Consider the following 23,143-nt stretch of genomic DNA (forward strand, 5'->3'; position numbering starts at 1 on the left):
ATTAAGGTGGGGCGCTTCATAAATTCGACTAGCGATCTCGATCGGGATCAGGCCGGTTTAGGGACGGGCGAGGATAATACATTAATTTCATTATGATTCTCTCATTTATAGTTGGTTTGCGTGCAAGGCCGCGGTACGAAAGATAGAGGGACAGAAGCGAGGAGAGAAAACCATTTATTACTTTGCAACATTTTATACTTTGCAGCTCGTTCTTCCTTAATCACGAAACCTTAACAAGGTTTTACACGTTTGAAATATGTATTTTTCCCAGTGAAACTATGCGAAGAATCTAATTTCTATTATTATTGCGTTAATATCGGTACTTTAGCGTTTGTGAAGAAAAGATGGACAAAAATTGAATTTTTCAAAGAAATTGTCACTGCAATTTACGGCGAGCGAAAGTCCGATATTCTCTTATCAAAAGGTGCGATCTTCTTTTAAGTCTCTCTGTTGTAACTACTTTAATGTCTCGAGATATAGACGTTATACTTTATGAGTCCGCTATAATGTGAGAGAAGTAGGTCACAGTTGTTGGTCTCTATAATTTTGATTCCGTCCCTCCAAGACTCGATACCTTTATGATAATGTTTAAAGCTTCAAATTCTACCCCGACAGCGCACACAGCGCCGCGCATATAAATTATCTCATTAAAAACAGGAGTAGAGAAATCCATATTTTTCGATTCGCACCAACTGCCTCGCGTCATCGTAAACATTATGAAACAACGCTGCCCATGTTTTCGCACAGTTACAACCGCAAGGTGTTACATCTTATTTTTACGATTACCATAAAAGGAGTTGTCAGGTATTTATCACGTTACGCGTCCTGATACTTGTGCACACGATTACGCTGTATTCTACTGCTGCATTCCCGCGACGTCGTCGATTGATCAACATTTTATAAAGCGTTACAAAATATTCTACAAGTTCTAACAATTGAAATGGTATTCCGTGTAGAGTGAGTGATTGTCCAAACGCTAGTCGCGAAATTCAATGCAATTTACGTGATCGTGGGTCTCTGAGATTTTATGTAAAAATAAAATATTTAATTTTTAATTTTTTTTTATTACTAATTTAACTTCTAATTCAATTAATTGTATCACGGATTAACTCGTATCTTAACTAAGTTAAACTTTCAAGGCTGTTAACTTTAACTTGACTTACAAAAAAAGATAACTTATATCCAAGCCTGGTTATAACTTAATACAAAATCATAATACAACAATTTGATGTTTGCCAGTTAACATAGGAAGACGCGAGACTATATATTACGTGGCTATTTTTGCCTTAATTCGTCAGTTTACGCTCTTCGTAATCTTCACGCATTAGTCCTTCCTCTCGGGTCGTTTGTAAAATTACATTTTGTGCTTCGGTGACAACGAGGACAAATGATGTCATCAGTAATACCGCCACAGCTGCAATAGCGTATCAAGATCGCAAGAAGCGTAACGTTCGTCGGCACTACCTTTCAAAGAAGAACTGTCCTGATTACCTCTTACACGCCCATTTGCGTGGTTGCGGTTGGATCATATTAGAGACAGAATCTTGTCTCGCGCGCGCGCGCGGACGTGTGGGTGGGTTGGATCGCGTAACAGCTGATCGTCCTCGCTGATCGGAACGCCAGCGACGATAGTGCAGGAAGCTGCGGACGTCCATGCGGTGTTATCCATTTGTATGACTCTCGGAATTTCATCCGTGTTCGATTTAGGCGCAAAGATAACGATGCAGCCTCCCTTCTCCCGTTCTCCCCCCCCCCTCTCTCTCTGTATTTTCTCTCGTCTCTTTGCCTCAGCATACATTCGCGCTGCAAGACTCTAGTGCGTTCAAATTATTGAACACATACATGCGCATGCGGAAACGTTACTGATATAGCACGCGAGGATGCTGATAGAGAACTGGACACAAGAGTATACGTCAGCGTAATCAGAGAACAGTCTCGACTGCGAAGATCACAGGACATGTTTTAAGGAGGCATGGGTCATAAATTTTATGGCGTGAGAGTGAAAATAGCCATACTGTTAACCGTTGTATCTACTTGCTTAAATCTTTATCGACATTCTTTCCAATTACAATGCATTTTGTGACAGAGCACTTAGAAATTGTACCGTGACACTAAACATTGAGAGATTCAGAGGAATCGTTCAATTTTTGTGTCGAATTAAATTCGATGAATTGAAGTAATTTATAACACTTGAGAGAGGATCTGATTATTCCTATTTTTCTCGACGTATGCATTCCCGCTCGCTCAATTCTCTATCACATACTCTGGGGGAAAAAAAGACAGCAACCAATTTGGGGTCTCACAATTAGTAATTGAATTATTTGGATTGTTCGTAACACTCTGATCTTTTTGATTCAACACATTCACCAAAATGGGTCTCTCAGTGTAAAATAGGTTGCTAACTGTCTCTTTTTTCCCAGAGTAGAAACCCTTCTTTCTACCGAGGAAGACATTAGAGTAATGTAAAGCTGCTGGATCTCTTGAACTGAAATATACAGTTATAACGTTCGGTGTGCGCATGAATGGAGTGTAATGCACCTAAAGTATGTCCTCCGTAGCGGAGCCGAGGCAGCTCTCCCGCTTGGTTTCGCGAGACCGCGATTTACGGTCGTCGCGGTGAGAAAGGCTCGAAATCGCGCGAGAGCACCCTTCGCTTACGCCACCGACAGACGTAGGAAGTACAGACAGAAGTAAGAGGAGGAACACCCGCGCTCCACTCCCCTCTCCACCCCCTAATCCCTCGTGAAAGCGCGCGATGCGCCCGCGGAGGTGCGGGGCGGGAGACTTGATGAACTTGCCTCGTGAATCACCTCGCCTATAAAAATCGGCGCCCGATGCGTGAGAGAGATAACGTCGGGGAGGAGGCGGTAACAACAGGTTTGCTTATGTACGCACGTACGAGGTACCGGTGAACGCGCGGCGGAGGGCGGGAGGGACGATGGTAAGCGCGACGGAGAAAGCGCCCGAGCGACGCGACTGCAACACGTGCATCGCGAGAGAATGCGCGGAGGTGCACACGGCGGTGTCCGGAGCGCATCGCGCGCGCGCGCGCGAATGTGCGTGTGCGCGTCTGGAAAGTGTGCGAAACGATACATACGGAACGCGACGCGTATACGCACACGCGGATACGTAATACGGCGCACATGACCTACCACGACCGCATTGCTCGGTAATGTCCGAGTTGCACGCAGGTTGCGTCGGCGTGGCGCGAGGGTGGCGTTCTATCCACGTCGTGTTACGTCTATTGTTGCGCGTATTCGTGCGCACGGTGCGTTCGCCGCCGCGTGCGCTACGCGGCGCGCGGTGGACGCGAGAAAAAAAAATGAGGCGGACGGGGGAGGTTGGGGAGGGAGAGAGGGGTGCGCTTACACGCGTGTACGCTTGCACCGCCGGCTCGTTGTTCGAAAATATGATGGGGGGTTCCGCGATGACTCATGAGAAAAACCAACGATCGCTGCGCTCGGTGCTCGTATCTTCCGCGCAAATGTTGCCGTGTGCAGGTGCAACGGTCCCGCGTGCAACATGAGACTAATGCGTCGTGTTGCCCGGCGAACGAGACGGCGGCGTCACGATAGAAATTGATTGGTCGAGAAAAAATTGTATTGTTTAACATGGTCACGCGTTTACAGCCCGTAGCTATTAATCAAGAATTATTCGTCGCAGTATGACGTCTTACTGCGACGAATGCAACTGCGAACGCAATTTTTTTGTCCTATTATTGTCAAAAATAACCATGTATTTTCTGCAATGTATAGTCAACAATTATTTCACGTAGATGTCTAAAAGTCCAAATCTAGTTCAATTGTAACTTCAGAAGTTTGCTTGACCGTGTCTGGCAAATTTTTATGTTTAAACTCACAACGTTACGACCGTGGTCCTTCTCAAGTGGTCTAACAAAGAAATGGCAAGCAGTTTGGTAAAGAGTTGGTGCATAAGTGAGTTACAAAATAAATAAGTTACATAAATTACAGTCAGAAGTACAAAGATTAAAAAGTAAAGTAATTGATTGACGATATTAACGTAGGAAGGATTTACAAAAATGGGAGACAAAGTTCAATTATCTTGTGCGTTTGTCTATTTTTTACTTCAGTTCAGTACATAATATTAATTAGATTGCTCCGATTAACGGGCTTACCGCTGTAAAACGATTTTTAATCGTTAGTTTTAATGTCGCGTTTCATGCCGTTCTATTTATTTTCGATTTTGATGTCAAATTAAATTACCTTCATGCTCTGTTCGCCGTAGGATTATCCTCTGACGTTACGAAATCCTCGGTGTAAGCTGAGCTCAATTGCATGATTCATGCGCCTCGCACGCATTAAACTCACCGAACGCATAAATTAACGCTTGATATTATCCGTTAGGATCGTCGTTGATTAACATACGGGTTCACACATGGTATTTCATCGCACTCGTACTCGATTAGTCGCTCGAATGTCCCGGTGCGGTTTAAGCTGCGATAGTTCGACGATACCAGCGCGATGGATCGTAATCGATTATGCGACCACAATTGTGAAACGCCTATTGTTCGACATTCCTCTGTTTCTCAACGATCTCATTCCAATGTAATCTTTTTTCTCCTACGCTGTCGGAAGAATTTTTCTCTTTGGACGTTGCGGAGTATTTAGAGCAGTACCTACTCGTTGCGAAAGACGGAGTTGCAACACTGTGTAAATCGTGAAACATCTGCCTAGAACCGACAAAAGAAAGACGCGCGATTGTGATACCGGGTGCTGATCGATTCTATACTTTAAACCTTTTTCCCATGCTTCAAAATTATTCAGAAAATATAAATATGCGGCTATACCCATACAGCACAGCAAGGTTTCAGCAACATTGTAGCAATAATTCATCGCAAGATTGCAACATTGTCTAAACGCTGCGAAATGTTGCTGGAACACTGCTGCAGTCTTGTAGCAACGGTAAAATGTCCGCCTTCAGAAATATATATATATATACATATATATACATAATAATACAAATCTCTTTCTAAAAAAGAGATGTTAACAGCGCGACTGTCGTTAATATCGAACAGTTGAGGCATCTTTTCCACGATGCCGATTAGTTTTCTCGAAGCGCGGTGTGCTTCACTTCTCTTTTAGATTCTTAGTAAATGAACATTTGCAATTTAAAAATATACACTTGTATACACCAACTATTGAGGTAAAATCTCTAATCTTAGTAATTAGTATTTAAGTATAACAACGATTTTTGTTTCGAAACATTTTCTCGGCTGAACAGAATTAGTCGTTAATTTAATCAATACCAATAAGTCCGCGGAATAATACGCAAAACGTAGCAACAGTCACGGAACAAAGTAATGTACAATAAAATATTAAGTACGGAATTTTCCATTGCGTAGGCAGGCCAACGAATTCTCAATGTTTTTTTGTTGTTTTTCACTCGGCGCGGTATCGTACGACGATTAAGCGGGCCAACGAATTCTCAATGTGTTTTTGTTATTTGTCTCTCGGCGCGGTGACGTACGATGTTTTTGCGTGCCATTGTGTACTGAAGGTCGCTACGCTATCACTCGCTCGCCGAACGTCGAGCCGGCAGGCAGCAGCGAGAGTCGTTCCGTGCGTCGTATTACTTTTGCGTTATCGGTTTCCAAGACTCGATCGCGACGAATGTAGGGATAAAACGCTATCGATTTGTACACACCTTTATCAGCAACGAGTAACGTTCCTCGATTATTAAGTTCCTACAACTTGTAACGAGAAACGAATTGCGTGTTGAGGCGACGGCTCTTTATCAACGTACATAGGTATATCACGAGACTAACTCATCTAAAATACGAATGTGAACCGTGGTACTTTGTCGCGGTTACATCACGTTTACGCACCGCGCTTTTAATTATCTATCGATTTCGTGTAATCCGTTCTATTTTCGGGAAAGGAGAGAAACTTGTGCGTGATTTTGTGAAATTTGTGTGTGATTTCGGCGTTCGCGCTGTAATTCGCTTTGTCGTTTTTCAATATTTCGTGCGTTTCGCGGTATCTCACATCGCGTACGGGAGTGCCGAAATTTCGCGCGATCGATGATTTTTGCGAGTAAGTGTTGTGTAAGTGCAACAAGGATATCTGAGAGGAGGAGGAGGTCTGGCGGCATCGGGCAACGGCTGAAAATTGGTGAGGTAAGTGTCTTACATTTTTATGTTACCTGCTACTTGTGCAAAATAAAACATCTGTTCTGTATTTTTATTTAACTTATTCAAATGATTCGAACGTGGAGTCGAATAAGTGTTAGAGACAAAAGCATACGTATACAATTTTGTGAGTTTGTATTTAAAAGAAAGACTTTTTCGGTATTCTATATGAGTATTTTAATAAATATCTATTTTAAAAATACAAAGTATAAAGTATATTTAATACAATAATTTCGATTTGACATAATTACTCTATAATAATCATATACATATTTGTATGTTACAGTTTACCATATACATATAGTTAACGATGTACAACTCTGCTGTTGCGAATCGTATCAGTGAGTGATAAATTACTTTTTATTTTAAATTGACGTTGCGCATACAATTACTTCTTTGCATGTACACAAATTCTTAAAAATACACAACGCTCAACCACAAACTGCGCGCGCGAAGCGCACGTTTTGTCATTTTTAGTAAATTATAAACTATAAAAGTGAGATGAGGAGACAATATACATATTACAAACATAATTGTATCAATATTTAAAAATAATATTGCTACAACATTACTAAAGTAATATTGTAAAATAATGTCTCTGCAATATTTATGTAACATCATACTGCAATATCCAATGTTGCGTAAGCTTTTGTGTTGTATGGGTAGAAATGTGAAACATTGACATCAGAATCGAAAATAAATAGAACGGCATGAAACGATAGTAAAAATAACGATTAAAAATCGATATTACGTACTGAACTAAAAAATAGACAAACACATAAAATAATTGAAAAATAAGAATATGTATAAGCTTATGTTAGATTTGGAGCGTAAATTTCAGCTTTTCTTAAGTATTAACATTCACACACATTAAACTTTTTCATACAACTAAAAATTGGAAATTCCATTTAACTGAGGAATTTGTTGATTGGATATTATTTTCTGAATTGCGCTGCCTGCAATAATTTATTAGCATTTAATGACAAGGAAGTAAACGCGATTTTATCGAGTTATCTTTTACGTGATCGATGATGAAGCGGGCGCGATACTTTTGAATATAGGTAGGAAGAATTATGATACGCTGAGAGTAAGCGCATCCTTTCGTGAGTAAATCTAAATTATCGAGCCGCTTCCTAGGTAGGCGAGCGGAACTTTTACCAGCACTTTTCTCACGTAATTTCAGCGGCTACGATAAAAAAAAAAGCAGGATGCGGAAGGGAATGGTCGCTAGTTGGCTGTATCGGCGCTCCTTTAACACCGGTTCTATAAAATATATCCCGAGGCGCTGCTCGCACCATCTCGCTGCCATGTAATAGGCGTGCCTGCGGTGTGAAACCTCCGGACGTGTTTAATAACCGTGAAAAACATTATATCTTTGTTGTCACAACGAATCGTTAGTACGCGCCACGAAAACCAAACGTCACGAGCCGAGTGACGCCTAACGCGGCACCGTCATTAAACGCCTACGAAAGAACACCCGTCACAGTCGCTAATGATGAAGTCTACTTCCGGATGCCGCGTCGCTTTACAGTCTCGAGATCGATCTCCGCCGCGTGGACAGCTTCGGGAGGGCCGAAACAAATGGCATTGTTTGAAAATGCGATTCCGAACACGTGCTCGTCGGTGTCCTTATCAAATCGTACGATGGCACGGATCGAATTGTACGGCTTAAATCGCCGAGTCCAGAGCGGTGTCGGTATACGCTCGATAATCTTTATCGATACTTCTGTTGCCTCGCGCGCACGTACGCGCCTGCATCGCGACGGTGTGTGCTAGCGACGACGATATCCTCGCGCCCCGTGCCACTCCATCCATTCTACGCTGCGCTCTCGTGGTACTCGGGAGCCCGAGAGATCGTATGCGCCGTTGTATCGTATCCGGCACCGGAGCGAGGGTCAAGGACCAAATAAGCGTCCCGGCACGCAGCTACTATTCGTGCAGCGACATCGTCGCGATGGATAACGATGATCCTAATGATTGCGCGAGCATCTTCTTTCCTCACCACGAGACAAAACGGACTGCGACGTATTTTTTCATCATTATTCACCGAGATAATTAAACGGGCCTGGATTCTTATCGAAACGGTCGGTGGACTTTGCGACAGGCGCGCTCATTATGCAGATCGGAATGTCGGAGGTGTCGATCGGCCGAATGAGTGAAGTATGAACGCAATTATTCCGTGCGTATTGATGCGGCGAGCGGAGCTGGTTATTAATGCGTGGTCCGGTCGATATCGCGAGGCGTATCGCGACGTTTATTTATGCCGACGTCGCGCTCATTATCGTCGTCGTCCCCCTTGGAATTTTTCTCCCCGATCTCGTTACTCGCGAACGCACCGGGGCGCCGATTAGTGGCACCTACCCGGCAATTGAGTCGTACTTAAATTAACAATGAGAAAAGCGACGGGCAATCGCGATCGATCGCCCCCGACGGTGGGGATCTTACGAATCAATTCTTAGAGATTCGAATGCCTCGCTCGAGTCATGTAAATTCATGAGAGGAAGCGCGCGCACGGTCGGGCGACGCCGCAACAAAGTGCCAGCGTGCGGGTTGATCGTCCCGCGATGATTAATCGCGCTCGCGACGATAATTATAACATATGTGCGAATGATTACTACCTTAAGTAACCATACGTTACTTCTTATCCCACAATAAGTCATTGCTGGTCCGGTAATGGTCGCAATACTTTATCGTCGACGCTATTCCCTCCCCGGGTGGACGTGTGGTCGAAGGTCCCGACTTCGGGTTCGATACCGGGACCACTGGCTTTAATTAGTCCGCCGTGATTGCGCGAACGTAAAGGGAGAAGAGAGACCGAGGAAGAAGCGGGGTCCACCCCGGAGATGCGTCCCGAGCACGATCTCTCGACGAGCATTTTATTTGCGCACGCAAGAAAAGGCGCACGCGGGAACACGCCGCGGCCCTTCGGTTACGTTGGCGCATATTTATCCGGGGGACGTTTATGCCCGCGTGGTGTTTAATTATCGCGATATATCGCGGCTATGAACGCGAGAGTAATCAGCGAGGAATCGCGACATTGTCACTAAATCACTATCTACGAGCGGGTCGAGCTTTCTCGTATACGTTTGAGAGGAAACGAACGGGGGAATAACGGAGAGTGAGGAGAAAATAGGGCACAGGAGCGGAAACGAAGAAGCGTATCGACTTACGTCGCTTCGCTTAGATGTGTGTATTAGGTTACTGGGTTAGTTTTTAACACACTTCGCCCTGGATTTTGTTTCTTGCCGCACATTTATCCGGGGGACGTTTATGCCCGCGCGGTGTTTAACTATCGCGGCTATGAACGCGAGTGTAATCAGCGAGGAATCGCGACATTGTCACTAAATCACTATCTACGAGCGGGTCGAGCTTTCTCGTACGTTTGAGAGGAAGCGAACGGGGGAATAACGGAGAGTGAGGAGAAAATAGGGCACAGGGGCGGAAACGAAGAAGCGTATCGACTTACGTCGCTTCGCTTAGATGTGTGTATTAGGTTACTGGGTTAGTTTTTAACACGCTTCGCCCTGGATTTCGTTTCTTGCCGCGGCCGAGATCGCGAGCACCTGCCATGAAAAATAACTCAAGTCGCGTCTGTGCGATTTTATTTTCTGTTGTAACGTCTCGACGCAAGTATCTCGCTTGAGAAAGCGTCCGATTTTTCAAGATTGATCTCGCAGTGTTAAGGCACTGAAACTATTAATTTGGTTCTGCAGATTAGCATATCATCTCGGGGCACGGCGTATGAAAAGGAACTTAATATTACGTTTACGATTTCCTCAAGCAAAACGCCGAGTAATATAGTTATTTACAAATAGACATGTAATGTACGAACTATGGGTAGTACGTGCTGGCCACGCGGTTGATCGTAACACGCTACCTAGTTTCTAATTATCATCTCATAGTTGCCAGTGGTCGCCGCGAAATTATACGCTGGTAATACAACGATGAAGGCGCATTCCAATCGTAAGATGATACGTTTGCTACGCGCACTGTTCGGAGAAGAGAGAGAGAGAGTCGTGGGCAACTAACACATTGGCATACACGTTTCTTTTCTCTGATTATAGTTTGATAGCGTCGTAGATTTCGTGGCGCATATAGGCACGTCCGGTAAGATTAAGCGCGTTGATTTACAGACCAAACAAACGACTCGCGCTATAATATCGGCAATATGATATTACCTCGAGATAACGCAGGTGTTAATGAGACGACGATTAGTGGCCGAATACGATAAATTGCCCGGGATCGAAGACGGGATGATACGTTATATTAATTGATCGCCGCATTAATCGCAGTCCCCGTCGCGTTTTATCTCACTCCCGTTGCCATCGATACGCTTCTGCGGGCTTCCGCGAAGTAGACGTCGTATCTGCAAGAACGTCAGGGCGGCGGAACGCGTTATTCCTACCGATGACTTGCTCCAGATCTAGGAAACCTACCGCGGAGAACCGTAACGCAGTGACGTACTCCCAGAAAAATATTTCTCTGAAATTTCATCTTACTAAACTTAACTTGAAAGAAATAATTTCTTTACCTTCACTAAAAGTTTATCCGATTAATTCGTATTTGTTTCGTCAAATCTAGCGAATGTTTTAGTTGCAGTAAATAAAAATTTCGTAGATTCAAAGAAACATGGTTTCAACGCATCTCATTTGTTTAGTTTAAATAAATCTTTCTCCTGGGTGTACGTACTGTAATAAAATATCGACGGCAGACACTTTCGGTTATTCTATTCGACGAAGACGCCTGGTGTATAAAACGTTGGACGTTGTGTCGAGACTTACATATTGGAAGTTATTATTAGCAAATAAGGGGTTTCGTATTTTCAATGTTTTATATTTTCATTCTTCTTGATGAAGTTACATATTATTCATACGCTGAGAGACCCATTTTGTTGAATGAAACGAAACAATTTGAATCATTTTGTTGACTGAATTGTTTAGTTGAATATTATAAAAGGATTCTGCGCATGTTCACTCAACCAAATTTGTGTGTTATAACTAAAGTTTTCAACAAACAAGGTCCAACTGCAAAGGTTTGCAGAAATTGTTGTTGTTAGGTCAAAAATTTCGATGGAATATAAATTTCTCCGGTAATAAAAGTTTGATTTCTCAATCGACTTTCGCGCCAATATACGGCACTGGGCTGAATGCATCAAAGGGTTTTAGGGTGATAAGGTGGGAGGGAGAAGGGAAACGTTCTCTCGGCGAGCATGAAAGTCACGCGACCGCTGCGCCGGGGCACCTTTTTGCCGATTCCGGCGGCGACGGGTACGAGAGAACGCCACGGAGAGATTTACTCGATCGTACCGTGGAAAGAGGGATCAACCTTGAAGGTGGAGGGAGGAGGCACCGCGCGAGAAGGAGGCAAAGGGCGGAATAAGAGCCTGAAACACACGGATTTACATGTGTATTTGCTAGTGGCGCGCTAACGCGCGCATGCACGACGCGGGCGAGCCGCGGGAGTGTTTATGGTAATCCTCGCGAGCAGGGTGGCCTCCCTTCCTTTCTTGTTCCGCTTCTTACTGTTCTCGGTTACGGGCTACGCCGTCTTTTTACGCTTCCCCTCACCGCCTCCCTCCTTCCACGTTCGCCACGACGTTCTCATATTCTCCCTTTCTGCACTTTTGCGATATTGGCGATAGCGCGCGGCGCGTCGGCAGCCGTTACGGTGTCGCGAGACGTCCCCCGGTTGGTTTCGAATGATCCCTTTATCAGCGACGAGATCGGGGAGAATGCAACGCGACGTGCAACGTGGGAGACGGCGGGGTCCGGTTTCGAGTTCTCATTATGGTAATAACGGAGTATAGCTTGGGATTAACGCCTCGGCTAGTCTCTTCCTACGCGTTTCGAGGCTAATCTCAAACGAGATGACGTAGCTTTCGCGTCTATTGGCAGCCGGTGCGTTGGGAACGGTTACACTTGCCGCGATTACGAACTTATTTCCGAGAAGCTGGCCGGAAGCTGGAGAATGTGCCCGCTTGCCTAATTAACCTCAAGTTTTGTAATCATCACAACCGTACTTATCGCAGCCATAATTAATGTATACTTACAAATTACGCGTTGGTTTTATTACGCCTGCCGTTATATTCCCATACGCATAATATCGTGTTCTACACGTCCATGTCCCTGCTCGCGTTTAGTAATCAATGTAATCACATGCGCGGCTTAAAGAAGACATTGATCTTGCCCCGATAACAAAAAGAAAAGCGCTTTATCATGCGCTCGTCTTACACGGTAGCGAACTCTTTTGCGATTTAATCGTGTCATTAATAATAACCCGTGTCGCATTTTTGCGCGAGTAAAAGCCCGCTAATTATCGGACCGGCAAGTATCACGGCGCGTAATTGTGATGGTTGGATACGGCCTTGCGGAATAATTGCGGGTATATCGTACGCGCGTGTCGTCCATCCTTCGACGGTTGACTCGCGTCTGCCGTTCTTCCCGTAATCGCGCAGAAGACGACGGTGTTACTCGTGGTTCCCGATACGCGTTGTCGACCGCGTTATCTTCCTTTACATTTTGCACGCACGGCCAGCTAATGTATAGCGAAGCGCGGACCGGTTCTACACGCAAAAAGTCCCGGCTTCTAGCATAATTATTACCAGGGCGGCCTGGCGTAACTCCGCCTGGATGGGAGAGAGAAGCGGCAGCGCGCCGTGTAATGAGACCAGCATGGCGCACTTGCGCCGCAGCAGCCCAATTCAGTTAACGTCATTACATGCTTTAATAAAACACGTATTTCTGAAACGGCGCGCAGTGACACCGAGAAACGCGGACTCTGCCTTCGAGACTACTTTCTCAATTTATCCGGGTATATTTGCGTGCCGAACGTATCTTTATCAGAATTAAAAGGACGGGATGAGAGATGCGTAATAAATAATAAATCAAATCACATTATAACGGCAAATCTTTTTGAAAACGTCATGTTATTTGTTCGCAAATAAGTTAGTCTTACAGAAAGAAAGCAGCATGGAGACAAAATTATTATTCGATACACTTTGGGTTACGTTTATGATTAATTTTTTTTTAAGTAGGTACTTTGTACTTACTCGCCGACCAGACGTCTGCACGTCGTATATAAATTGTATCACGTTGCGAATATTACGAGCACCACACGTGTCTTAAGATTCTGGAGCTCCGCTCTTGAGAAATCCCCTGGTTTTACGCGCCGCGATGCAGGAGTAAGACGATTTTGAAAGCCGTCTTTGTGCAAGGCGGCGATTGCGGAACGCGGCCGGATTCATTTGCCGGCTGCGTCTGCAGGGTATTAAGGAGAATCGATGCAATTAATCGCACGTTTATACGTCCGGAGAATGTGGGAATTTTTACGTAAGCGTGCGATCGTCGACATCCGGCAATCTCGGGCCACCGTGAACAAACCCACCGCGATCGGCACTACCACCAGCGCCGCTAGAAGCTTTACACAGGCGGAGATTACTCGCCTCCTCGTTAATCCCCGTAAAGGTGCGTAAGCACGTCGAATTTTTGTACTGGTTCCGGCATGACGGGATAGGTGCGCACAAGCTTGATCTCAGAGCGATGGGAAACATTGAATCCGTTCACCAAAGCGTCTTCGTCCATATTTATGACTGCCATAATTCAGTGACATTCAGTAATTTTTATGGCAGTTGTCAGATCAGATATCCTTAACCTCATGAGATCTTTAATTAGTATTCCGAAGAGAGATATATATATAACTAATTTTCAATCACATTTCTTTCATGAGAGACAATTTATGCAGAACTCTATGAAATTAAAAAAATTTGTCATGCATAATTTTTACAAATACGATAATTAAATCCGCCTTGACGTTTTAAATTATCTATTATTTTCGTGACAGATTTCAGTCTAATCGTAAGACGAAACCGAGATATATAATAGAAGTAATATACAAATATATAGAAATACTAATAAAAGAGAAAAACTCATATAGGCTATCCAGTTTTCAGCTCATCAGCATTGTGTCGTTTCTCGTGTATGTATAACCATAGCATGAAACGAGTGCCGGACTCGCCTGCGGTGACTACGAGCGCCTCTCGTAATGACTCTATTCCAATTACTTTCGCCTGTCGCCGTAGTGTGACCTTTCCGTGGCGACGAGATGGCTCGCGACTTGTTATATTAACGTGAGATCATTACACCACCTTGTCCACGTTGCCGGGCTCGCCGCGTACGAGAGCAATCTTGTCAACTGCAGGAATTTGCAATATAATCATAGCCGCGTCATATTAAACGCGCGAACGCACGAGCGGTGTAAAAATTATTTCAGAATCAATTATCGCCACATGATGGTGCCGATTATTATCAGTATAACACGTACTGAATAATTGAATGATGATCAAAGTACTAATACATGTAAATGGCTAAATTACGAAACAAGAAAATTTCCTCTGATTTCGACCCGCTTTTATATCTTATTTATTTGAAGGGAAAGAATCTTCATACTGTATTTTAACATCCGATTAATTATAAATTGGATACATTTTGTCTACTTTAGGTACAAATATGAAATAAGCATATTTCGTTTTTTCCATTTTGTTAAAAATATTAATCGTTCTAAATTCAAGTAATAACTGCTTCGAAAATACTTATGATAATTATACATAGTGGTTCTACATAGTATATAAAATTACTACATCCTCGTGTTTGAGTATGAAAAAAGTATGATATACCTATATAGAAACTGATGCATCATAATGCGAGGAGGCATAATTACAAGATGCTATAAGTGTCACGTTGCAATTTGCATAGTAAACTTATTAAACGCGTCAAGTTTGAAAATAAATGTCAGCCTATTTATAGCAGATTTATCGGCCGAGATATAAATAAAGATACACGCAACTGGCAGACTCGTTAAAATTGTTCTCAAAACTATCAACACCAAACTATCAAGTTTATTCCACTCATTTTCCCCTCTACAAAATAGCGGAAAAACACAGAATTAAAGAACGCGGAGCAACAAGTCACTGCTGTATCTTCGCGGTCGTAAAGCTAAATGTCTCAAGGACTTAAGAATTTGAGAACGGTGTTATTTCAGCTTCGAGCAGCTGTACACCTGCATGCGAGATGACATTTATTAGCTGAATACAATGTAACGGTTATCCGCTGTCTTGCACAAAACTGTCTGGACCTATTGCCAGGTCCAAATTCCATGTCTTTCGCGCGTATTTTATGATTGTAATTACGAGTCTTAAAACTCAACACGACAGCAAAATTATGCCGTGCAACGTGATAAGGGCCTTCGAATCTCATAAATTGGCGTGAGCGTAAATGCCACTTTTCTTCCACGTCTATCGAAGGCGAGAATGATTTCTCTTGTTGAAGATCCTTACGCAATACATAATTTACACCGATCGTATTTCTTATATAGAGTATAAAAAATTTTGCGAAAGGGGAGCCAATGACAGTTCAACAGCCAACAAAAGCTTGATAATTTGACAAAATAATTTGTTAATTTCATCGTTGTTATTTTCGTTTAGTGTAATCGAAGTCAGGTTAGTTTTCTATTTTTCTATGGTTTTACATTCAAAGAAATAAGCGATTAAATATCTCTCTGTTTGAAAAATTCGTACTCTCTTTCTCGGTGTCGCTCAATTTTTGCAACAATATTTCAGCCGATTCTCGAAACAACCGAGACAGTAACATATTCAAAATCCGTTGGATAATTTGACAAAATAATTTGTTAATTTCTCCGTTGTTATTTTCGTTTAGTGTAATCAAAGTCAGGTAATTCTCTATTTTTCTATGGTTTTACATTCATAGAAATAAGCGATTAAATATCTCTCTGAAAAGCTTCGTACTCTCTTTCTCGTCGCTTAACTTTCGCAACGATATTTCATCGGATTCTCGAAACAGTCGAGACAGTGATATATTCGAAGTAGCTCGCACGGGCGTTCACCTGGACAGGCTAAACGGCACAGGTGGAAACTTATCTATCCGGTGTAATAACTCTATCTCGAGCTTGAACGTTCGTCCTGACGAACGATCCCGCCACAAAGAACCGGTGGTGCCTACGGTAATAGCCCGTGACTATATGGTTGACCGCGACTATCATGTACTCGGGAAGGATCAAGAGACCCGACCTTTCTCCGCCATGGATTATTTCGCACGTACGGCCAACGGCGTTAAGGCGATATACGGCCGGTGCCTTCTCATTTATGTTGCGGCTTTCTGTGAATTGCTGTATATGCGTTCTGCTTTTACAGAAGTAACTATTTCTTAGCATCCGTTCTTACTTCCTTACCGTTGCGGTGTTGCTTAATGTCCACTTTCGCAAAGTACTGTCACGTTACGTTCTGATTTATGAAATATCCGTTGGACGCTTATTAGAGAAGTTTTGATTGGCAATAAGAGAGGCTTACATTTATATATTAGCTAACGTTACAATGAATATTTATCTGTGAAATTGTGGACATGAATATTCTAGATTGAGCAATGAAGGGGCATCGTGATAATCTAGTTATCTGTAATACAGACTTCCTCCGCGTCGCTGTAATTAGCGCTGGTGACGAGTTAATTGGACTCGTTTTCGTCGCGTGACGGGTCTCGGGATATGGAGGGATTCCCGCGAACTAGGCAGTGCGTAGAGAAAAAGAGCACCGAAAGCGCGAGTATTTAAGGCCTCTCCAAGTTCGTTGCACACTTGATGATATCAGCTTCGAGGCGTGTACAGGATTATTAAAGAAACGGTACGCAATGTGCGAGGAATGTCATAACGCACGATTGGTAACGGAGAAACCGATGGGATGTTTGTACAAAGTAAAGTCAGATTGCATGCGGCTAACGCTGACTCGTGTGCACGTCGCACATTCCCTCGCGCGTATAAAAGCGGTGAGCGTGTGTGCGACGTGTCCGATGTAGGATGAAGAAAATTATGCCGCTTCCAAAGTACAAGGCCCGCCCGCCAATAAAATGCACGATCGATACGACGAGTTCTCCTCTCCTCTCGAGAGGAGAGACAACGCTCGGCGCGTTTCTCGCTCGATACAAAGCCGAAAAAAAAGGGCGCATAAAAGAAAAGAGACGCGCGTCTCGCGCCTTTTCTTCGTCTTTCATCGAGTGACCGCAACCCGCCCACGATCGACGATCTTATCTCCGGCCCTATCTCGATGTGCTCGCGCCTCCGCGAATCGCCAATCGCTTTTAATCGTATTGTAACGTTGACCGACATTAACGGTGTGTTATGTGCATTGGCGACACAAAGTCTGTCTTTTTTTTTATTCGCGAGCTCAATGACAACGTACAATAATTTTATTGCGAACTTTCGAACGGTCCGATTTGATAATGCGGGAAAGTACTGATAACAAAGTATATTCAGTGATCGATTTCATCGATGTATAATAAATGCTGTGTGAAAAGATAAGAAAGAGGCCTCGACATCTCGCGATCATATCTCTTTTTCTCACCGTAATACAAAAAATTTTTATTATTACTTGCCGCTACCATCGGACACGAGAGTGATTGATATTAACGAGGCGGAGATAAGAAAAGGACGTGAAAATCGGGCGAACTGTAGCAATCGTCCGCGCTCGCGAAGAACGTCCTTGAGTGTCTCGCGGAGAGAAGATGATCGTGGACGTGTAGTTTGCCAAGAATAGACCGGAAAGAATCTCTTTCAGCGGCCCTTGAATGGCGGCGATTGTGAGAAGTAGGTACGGTTAAAAAGGAATTCCAAGTCTGTGAATCAATTACACAAGCCCGCGGAAGCTTTATGCGACCATGCGAAGCGAGTGGTCCCGAGGCCTCATTCCAATCACTTATGATTAATTAATACGCCACGGTGCCATTGCCATTAAATCGGCGCGATGAAGACTCCAGCGCGGACACGTACTCTAATTAATAACGATTTCATTGCGAGACCGGCAGTTAATCGCTTCCTCTTGTCCGCGCGAACCGCTTTTATCTACAAATTTGCTTCTCAATCGCGTCGAGGACACTGCCACCGGTTTTTGAGCAGTCACGAACGCACCGACGAGCACTTTCGTCGCGCGTTCAGGAAGACGCGAAGCCTCGATGAGGATTCGAGTGTCGAGCAAGTGGTGTCACTGCTCGAAGAGCGGCAAGCTATTCCGTGTCTCTGCGTTTCAACCGCTTCAAAGAGCCGGGAAGAGAAAAGAAAAGACGAGACGCTAGCGGAATAATGTCTCTATTCTCGTTCGAACTGCCACATTCTCGAGCTCGTTCTACCCAATAATTATACGTTAGCGGAGCACACTGAGCCCTTCCATTAGGCCGCGGAATCACCTGCTTCTACAGTGACCGATGAAAAAGCTGTCCTCTTCGACGGCCGCGCGCATCAACCGGTACATATCCGGAGACGTTCCTCACTCGTAAATTGACGTTCAATTCCTAACATAGGACTCTGCTACTTCTCATGCGACCAGGCCATTGAGCAAAGTTGCTTTTGTGTCCCTCGGTCTCCTTTGTCAGCGCCACGGTAATAGGCGCACGATAATCGAAGAAGGCAGCTTAGTATTAGTTTCATACTTGAGATGTCATATCGTGAATTAAATAGGGATCGGTTTAGTCTTATTTGAATGTCATTAGACTAGCATAATTTTTCTCCAAAGTTATTTCAGAATTCATTAGATAAGAAGGGGGGGCTTTGATATAATCTTGAAATGCGTTAATAGCGTCTCATCAGTTCTATTTGATCATACAACAATTTCTTAATCTCTTTAATTAAAAGATTCTTCTCGAAACGTGATGTACATAACGTTCCATTCGGGAGATTTAGAGCCGGAGGTTCGTCTCGCCATTCTTTCTTTTTTCCCGGAATCAATTTGTTCGGCATTTCGGCAGCGGCTTCTTCGTCGCGTTGTTAGGAGGAGAGGAGACCATCTTAGATAATGATTGACTTTTTTTCGCAGGGGAACGTTGCGTGTTCGGTTGCACGACGGGAACCATATCTCAATTATGGGATTAATATACGACCCATAAAAGCGATACCGCTGTGTCTCCTTTCTCGCACTCGCTCCCTCGTCGCTCCCTCTCGCGCCGCTCATAATTTCTCCCCGTTGCATGCATTCCGTCGACGGGAGTGCATAATCCAATTGCTCGGTATACTACTACGATTCGTTCCTGCCACTAGATCGAATCGTTTAGGCCGAAACGAGCACCAACGTCGCTCCTGGTTCGACAGATCTGTTAAACTAGCGCTACACTATGTGCGATTCGTGATTCGTAGAAACTCGTTGGACATTCGTCATTACTTACCACACTATTTGTGATTCGCAGTTTATCATATAGTTATCGTTTCGCTCGTGTTAACTTGGACAACTTCTAAACCCTTACCTAGCTGTTATCACAGAACTTGTATCATAAGTCCACAATTAGTCAAGTTTCAATATTAGTAAAAAAAACCACTGATTTCGCTCACAACGAGTCGACGAATTTTTCCTTCACACTATTCACGAATATACGAATCACGAATCGCGCATAGCGTGGCGATAGCATTTTTCCTATCGCGTTTACGATACAATCAGAGATCGAGAAGAGCGGAATACCGACGCGAAACGCATCACGGAGTAGATAAACTTAGAAAAGCGCACGTTCGTTATGGAAAAATATTGGAACGCTCCCGTGTCCGCGTAGGTTCTTGCGATGTCGCCGCGAAGACGAATGGATCGTCTCGTGGAAGGTGCCAGTCTGGAGGACATCGTCAAGTACGTGCAGAGGCACACGAGGCTTACGGACGCGCGCGCGCGGTACTTGATCGTCGAGATCCTTAAGGCCGGGATTGCTCTAGGTAGAATCAAAAGGACTCCGTACTCCACTTACGTGCTTGCGGAGTCCAGCAAGACCACCGCGACCGTCCGGAGAATCACGGAGCCGAAATTCCGCAACAGCAGCAGCTGCAGCTCGCTTTCGGAGTAATCATCAGCGATGTACATAAATTACGCGCGAGGTTGTATACATGTTTAATTGCACGAGCGAACGCGTTGTTAGAATTACATTCTGCACGATTCGCATTTTAACACGTCTTAATGTTATCTATAATAATTAGCGTTTAATATCCATGTAACACGCGACGTTCCGCGCCAATATGTTTTTGCTACAATACTGCGATAATATGTTATTTTAAAATTAACGTTATCGCACCAGTGTCCAATATTGCGCTAATAGCTGTGAAACACGCGATACTACATTGCGAGACGGTACAATAATTTACTATACATGGGATTATACTTTTGTCCGGTTACTGGTACGTTTATACACGGTGCGTTGTTGCGCCAATATCTCGTTCGATCACACAGCAATTCGTATGTGACGTTGCATATTTGTTACTTATAATCCCACATTACACCATAAAATGATGGCGATGGTACAAAATCGCACTGCGAAATTAATTTAAGTTGAGAGGGAATCTTTTAAATAATGTAACATTTTAGGCGATTAAACATACAGAGCTTACAGTGTGTATTGGCGAGTACTTGGTTCGTGTCGAAGAAACGAAATGAATTTGCCGGCTCGCGAGTGGGCGATGTCGATGGTTAAGCGACGGTGAAATCGTGCCGCTCAGTTCCATCGGGTTCTTGCGGACGATTTCGACCCTCGGGAGGATATTCGAAGGGATATTCTCCCGGCTTTTCGGCCGCGGCCTGGAAAGGCACGCAGCGGCCCCCGCTTCGGTAATTGGTTCGTTTTAACTGCGAGCTTAAAGGTTATGAATTTATGCTTCGCCGCGTAAGATATAATTGGTTGTCCAATTAATATCCCGATAAAAAACCCTCGGCTGCGCGACGCGGCTCTCGCCTCCTCTGCGTCCCTCTTCGTCTCCCTTTCTTCCCTTTCGCGTGCGCCGTCAGGGGTCCCGAACTACTGAAAATCCTCTCAACCGTGCACTATCCCCGAGAACATCAAGATCGCGAGGTCGATTATCGGCAAACTAATTAATATTCCAATGATATGATAATCTCACGGTGGCAACCGTCGAAATGTCCAAGTAGTCCTTTTATAACGCACAATATAATTCCATTTTTATTATGACGCGTGACTCCATTTCGCGAATATGTTGCAGACATAAGCCAGGATGCTCGATTATGTAAATTCCAAGGGATGCAGCGAGCTATTTGTTAACTGCCGATTCCTCTCCTTCTTACGTTATTGTAATAAGGATTTTTTTTAAGACGCTTCCTCAACAGTTTATTCCGTTGTGTTACCAACACCATTTTTCGTTGCATGTAATATATTTAGGTGAGCCCCACGTTCTACCTTACGGAATATACGGCGAGATGAATCCACCTCTCCACATCTCCGCTTCCCTTCCTTCTTATTTCGCTTTCCGTTTGCTCGTCCCTCTTTCTCTCGTTCCATTTTCCTCTCTGCCTCTCGTTCCCCTCTTCGTTCCTCTCGAGGTGCCGCAGGTGTCGTGCATTGTCCGCCGTCGCGGCCTCTAAATCTCGTCCCTGACGTTCACCGGCGTAGTTGTGCCGAGTCGAGTACTTTCAAGATACATACGGCTGTCGGGAACTTACACGCTCCTTGTCCTCGTCTTATTGCGAAGAAGCGGGAAGTTTGATAAACATCTTTCGAGGTTTTAGGTGCGTTTCATAAATTTGATCGCGCGCCACCGGAACGTCTCCTCCCATACCGTTCCCACGGCGCTTTGAAGAGCCTCGCGCCGCGAATTGCGTCGAGAAATGTAAAGATATAACGACAGCCACGAGATGACAGCTGCGGATATGACGATGATCTAGGGACGACGGGTCGTGGATTAAAATTGCAAAATCCGTTTTGTAGCGACGTAATTGCTACACCAGAGACCACGTTAGAGCAGCTATTTTGGAAAACGTTACGCAAGAATATATTGCGAGATTTTTCTTCATTTTATCTCCCACCGCTCTCGGTAAAGATCAGATCTCACAGATTTACAGTAGGAAGATGAAATTTTTCACCGCACCCAAAAGCCTAGCAAAATTCTTCCGAAATAACGACATATCTCAGTCATTAAATAAAGATTAAAAGAAGATAGAATTATGAGGTAGCTAATAGGTTTTTTGATTCATAAAATCGGACACTTCGTTTCGTGATGATAAAATCTATCATCTCTCTCTCTCTGTAATTTGATTTTTATGTGCATTCCAGGCAAATTATACAGATCCTCGACACGTCTGAGATTTTTATTTCTCGCCGATCAACGTTAGAGTCACGTTTTGGCGCGCGAAATTACTATTTTATCTTATATTCTTATCTTCTCCCCTTTACGTTTCTCATGATTATTTGATGTACCGTTGGCCGTAGGTAATATTTACGATTGCGACCGTACGCGCACGTGCACTTGTAGAATACGCGTTAAATTACATACGCACACGTTAGGATTCCTCGTTTGGAGCTCGCACACACGCCTAGCTTCTTCTGAACTACGAGCTTACGCCCCTCGAGGAGCCTCGGAGACTCTGTCCCGCGCTCGTTCTTCGCGGGGTTGTGCGTAATGTACGCGTACGCACACACGGGTATGCGCTCGCGGTAAAGGAAGCAGGAAGAGAGTGGAAACGGTGCATATGGCTGCATCGGTCGCATGCAGATTTATGTCACAGCCGCGCTAAATGTTCGCCCGTTCACTTCGTTTTCTCGCTACGCCTTCCTCGTCTCTCCTTTCTCTTTCTCTCGTCTTGTCGGCGAATCTTAAAGGATGTGGATTTGCCGCTTAGCCGCGCTAGGGTACGCTATATGCTTGTTATCACACGCGAAACGGTTCGGATTCCTCGCGTCGGCGGGCACGGGAGGGAACGAGGGACACGCGCGAGGCCTCGCTCCTCGAAATTTGCCGAACGTTCATTCAATGTAGAGTAGGCTGCCATCTCGGAATGTCTGCTTTCTCAAGCGCGCGTTGGAATTGCTGATGGCCGACACGACGCAGCTACCACATTGCGGCTGCTTCGATATTGAATCCAAGTCCATCGCGCGCCCCGTGTTTTGCAATGGTATCACATATTTCTCAATCGCCTGGTGGCGGCGAGCTATAATTAATACGACGATCGATGTTTCCCCAGTT

This window comes from Vollenhovia emeryi, unplaced genomic scaffold, assembly GCF_000949405.1.
Source record: "Vollenhovia emeryi isolate VEMERY1.0 unplaced genomic scaffold, V.emery_V1.0 DF939163.1, whole genome shotgun sequence".
NCBI lineage: Eukaryota > Metazoa > Arthropoda > Insecta > Hymenoptera > Formicidae > Vollenhovia > Vollenhovia emeryi.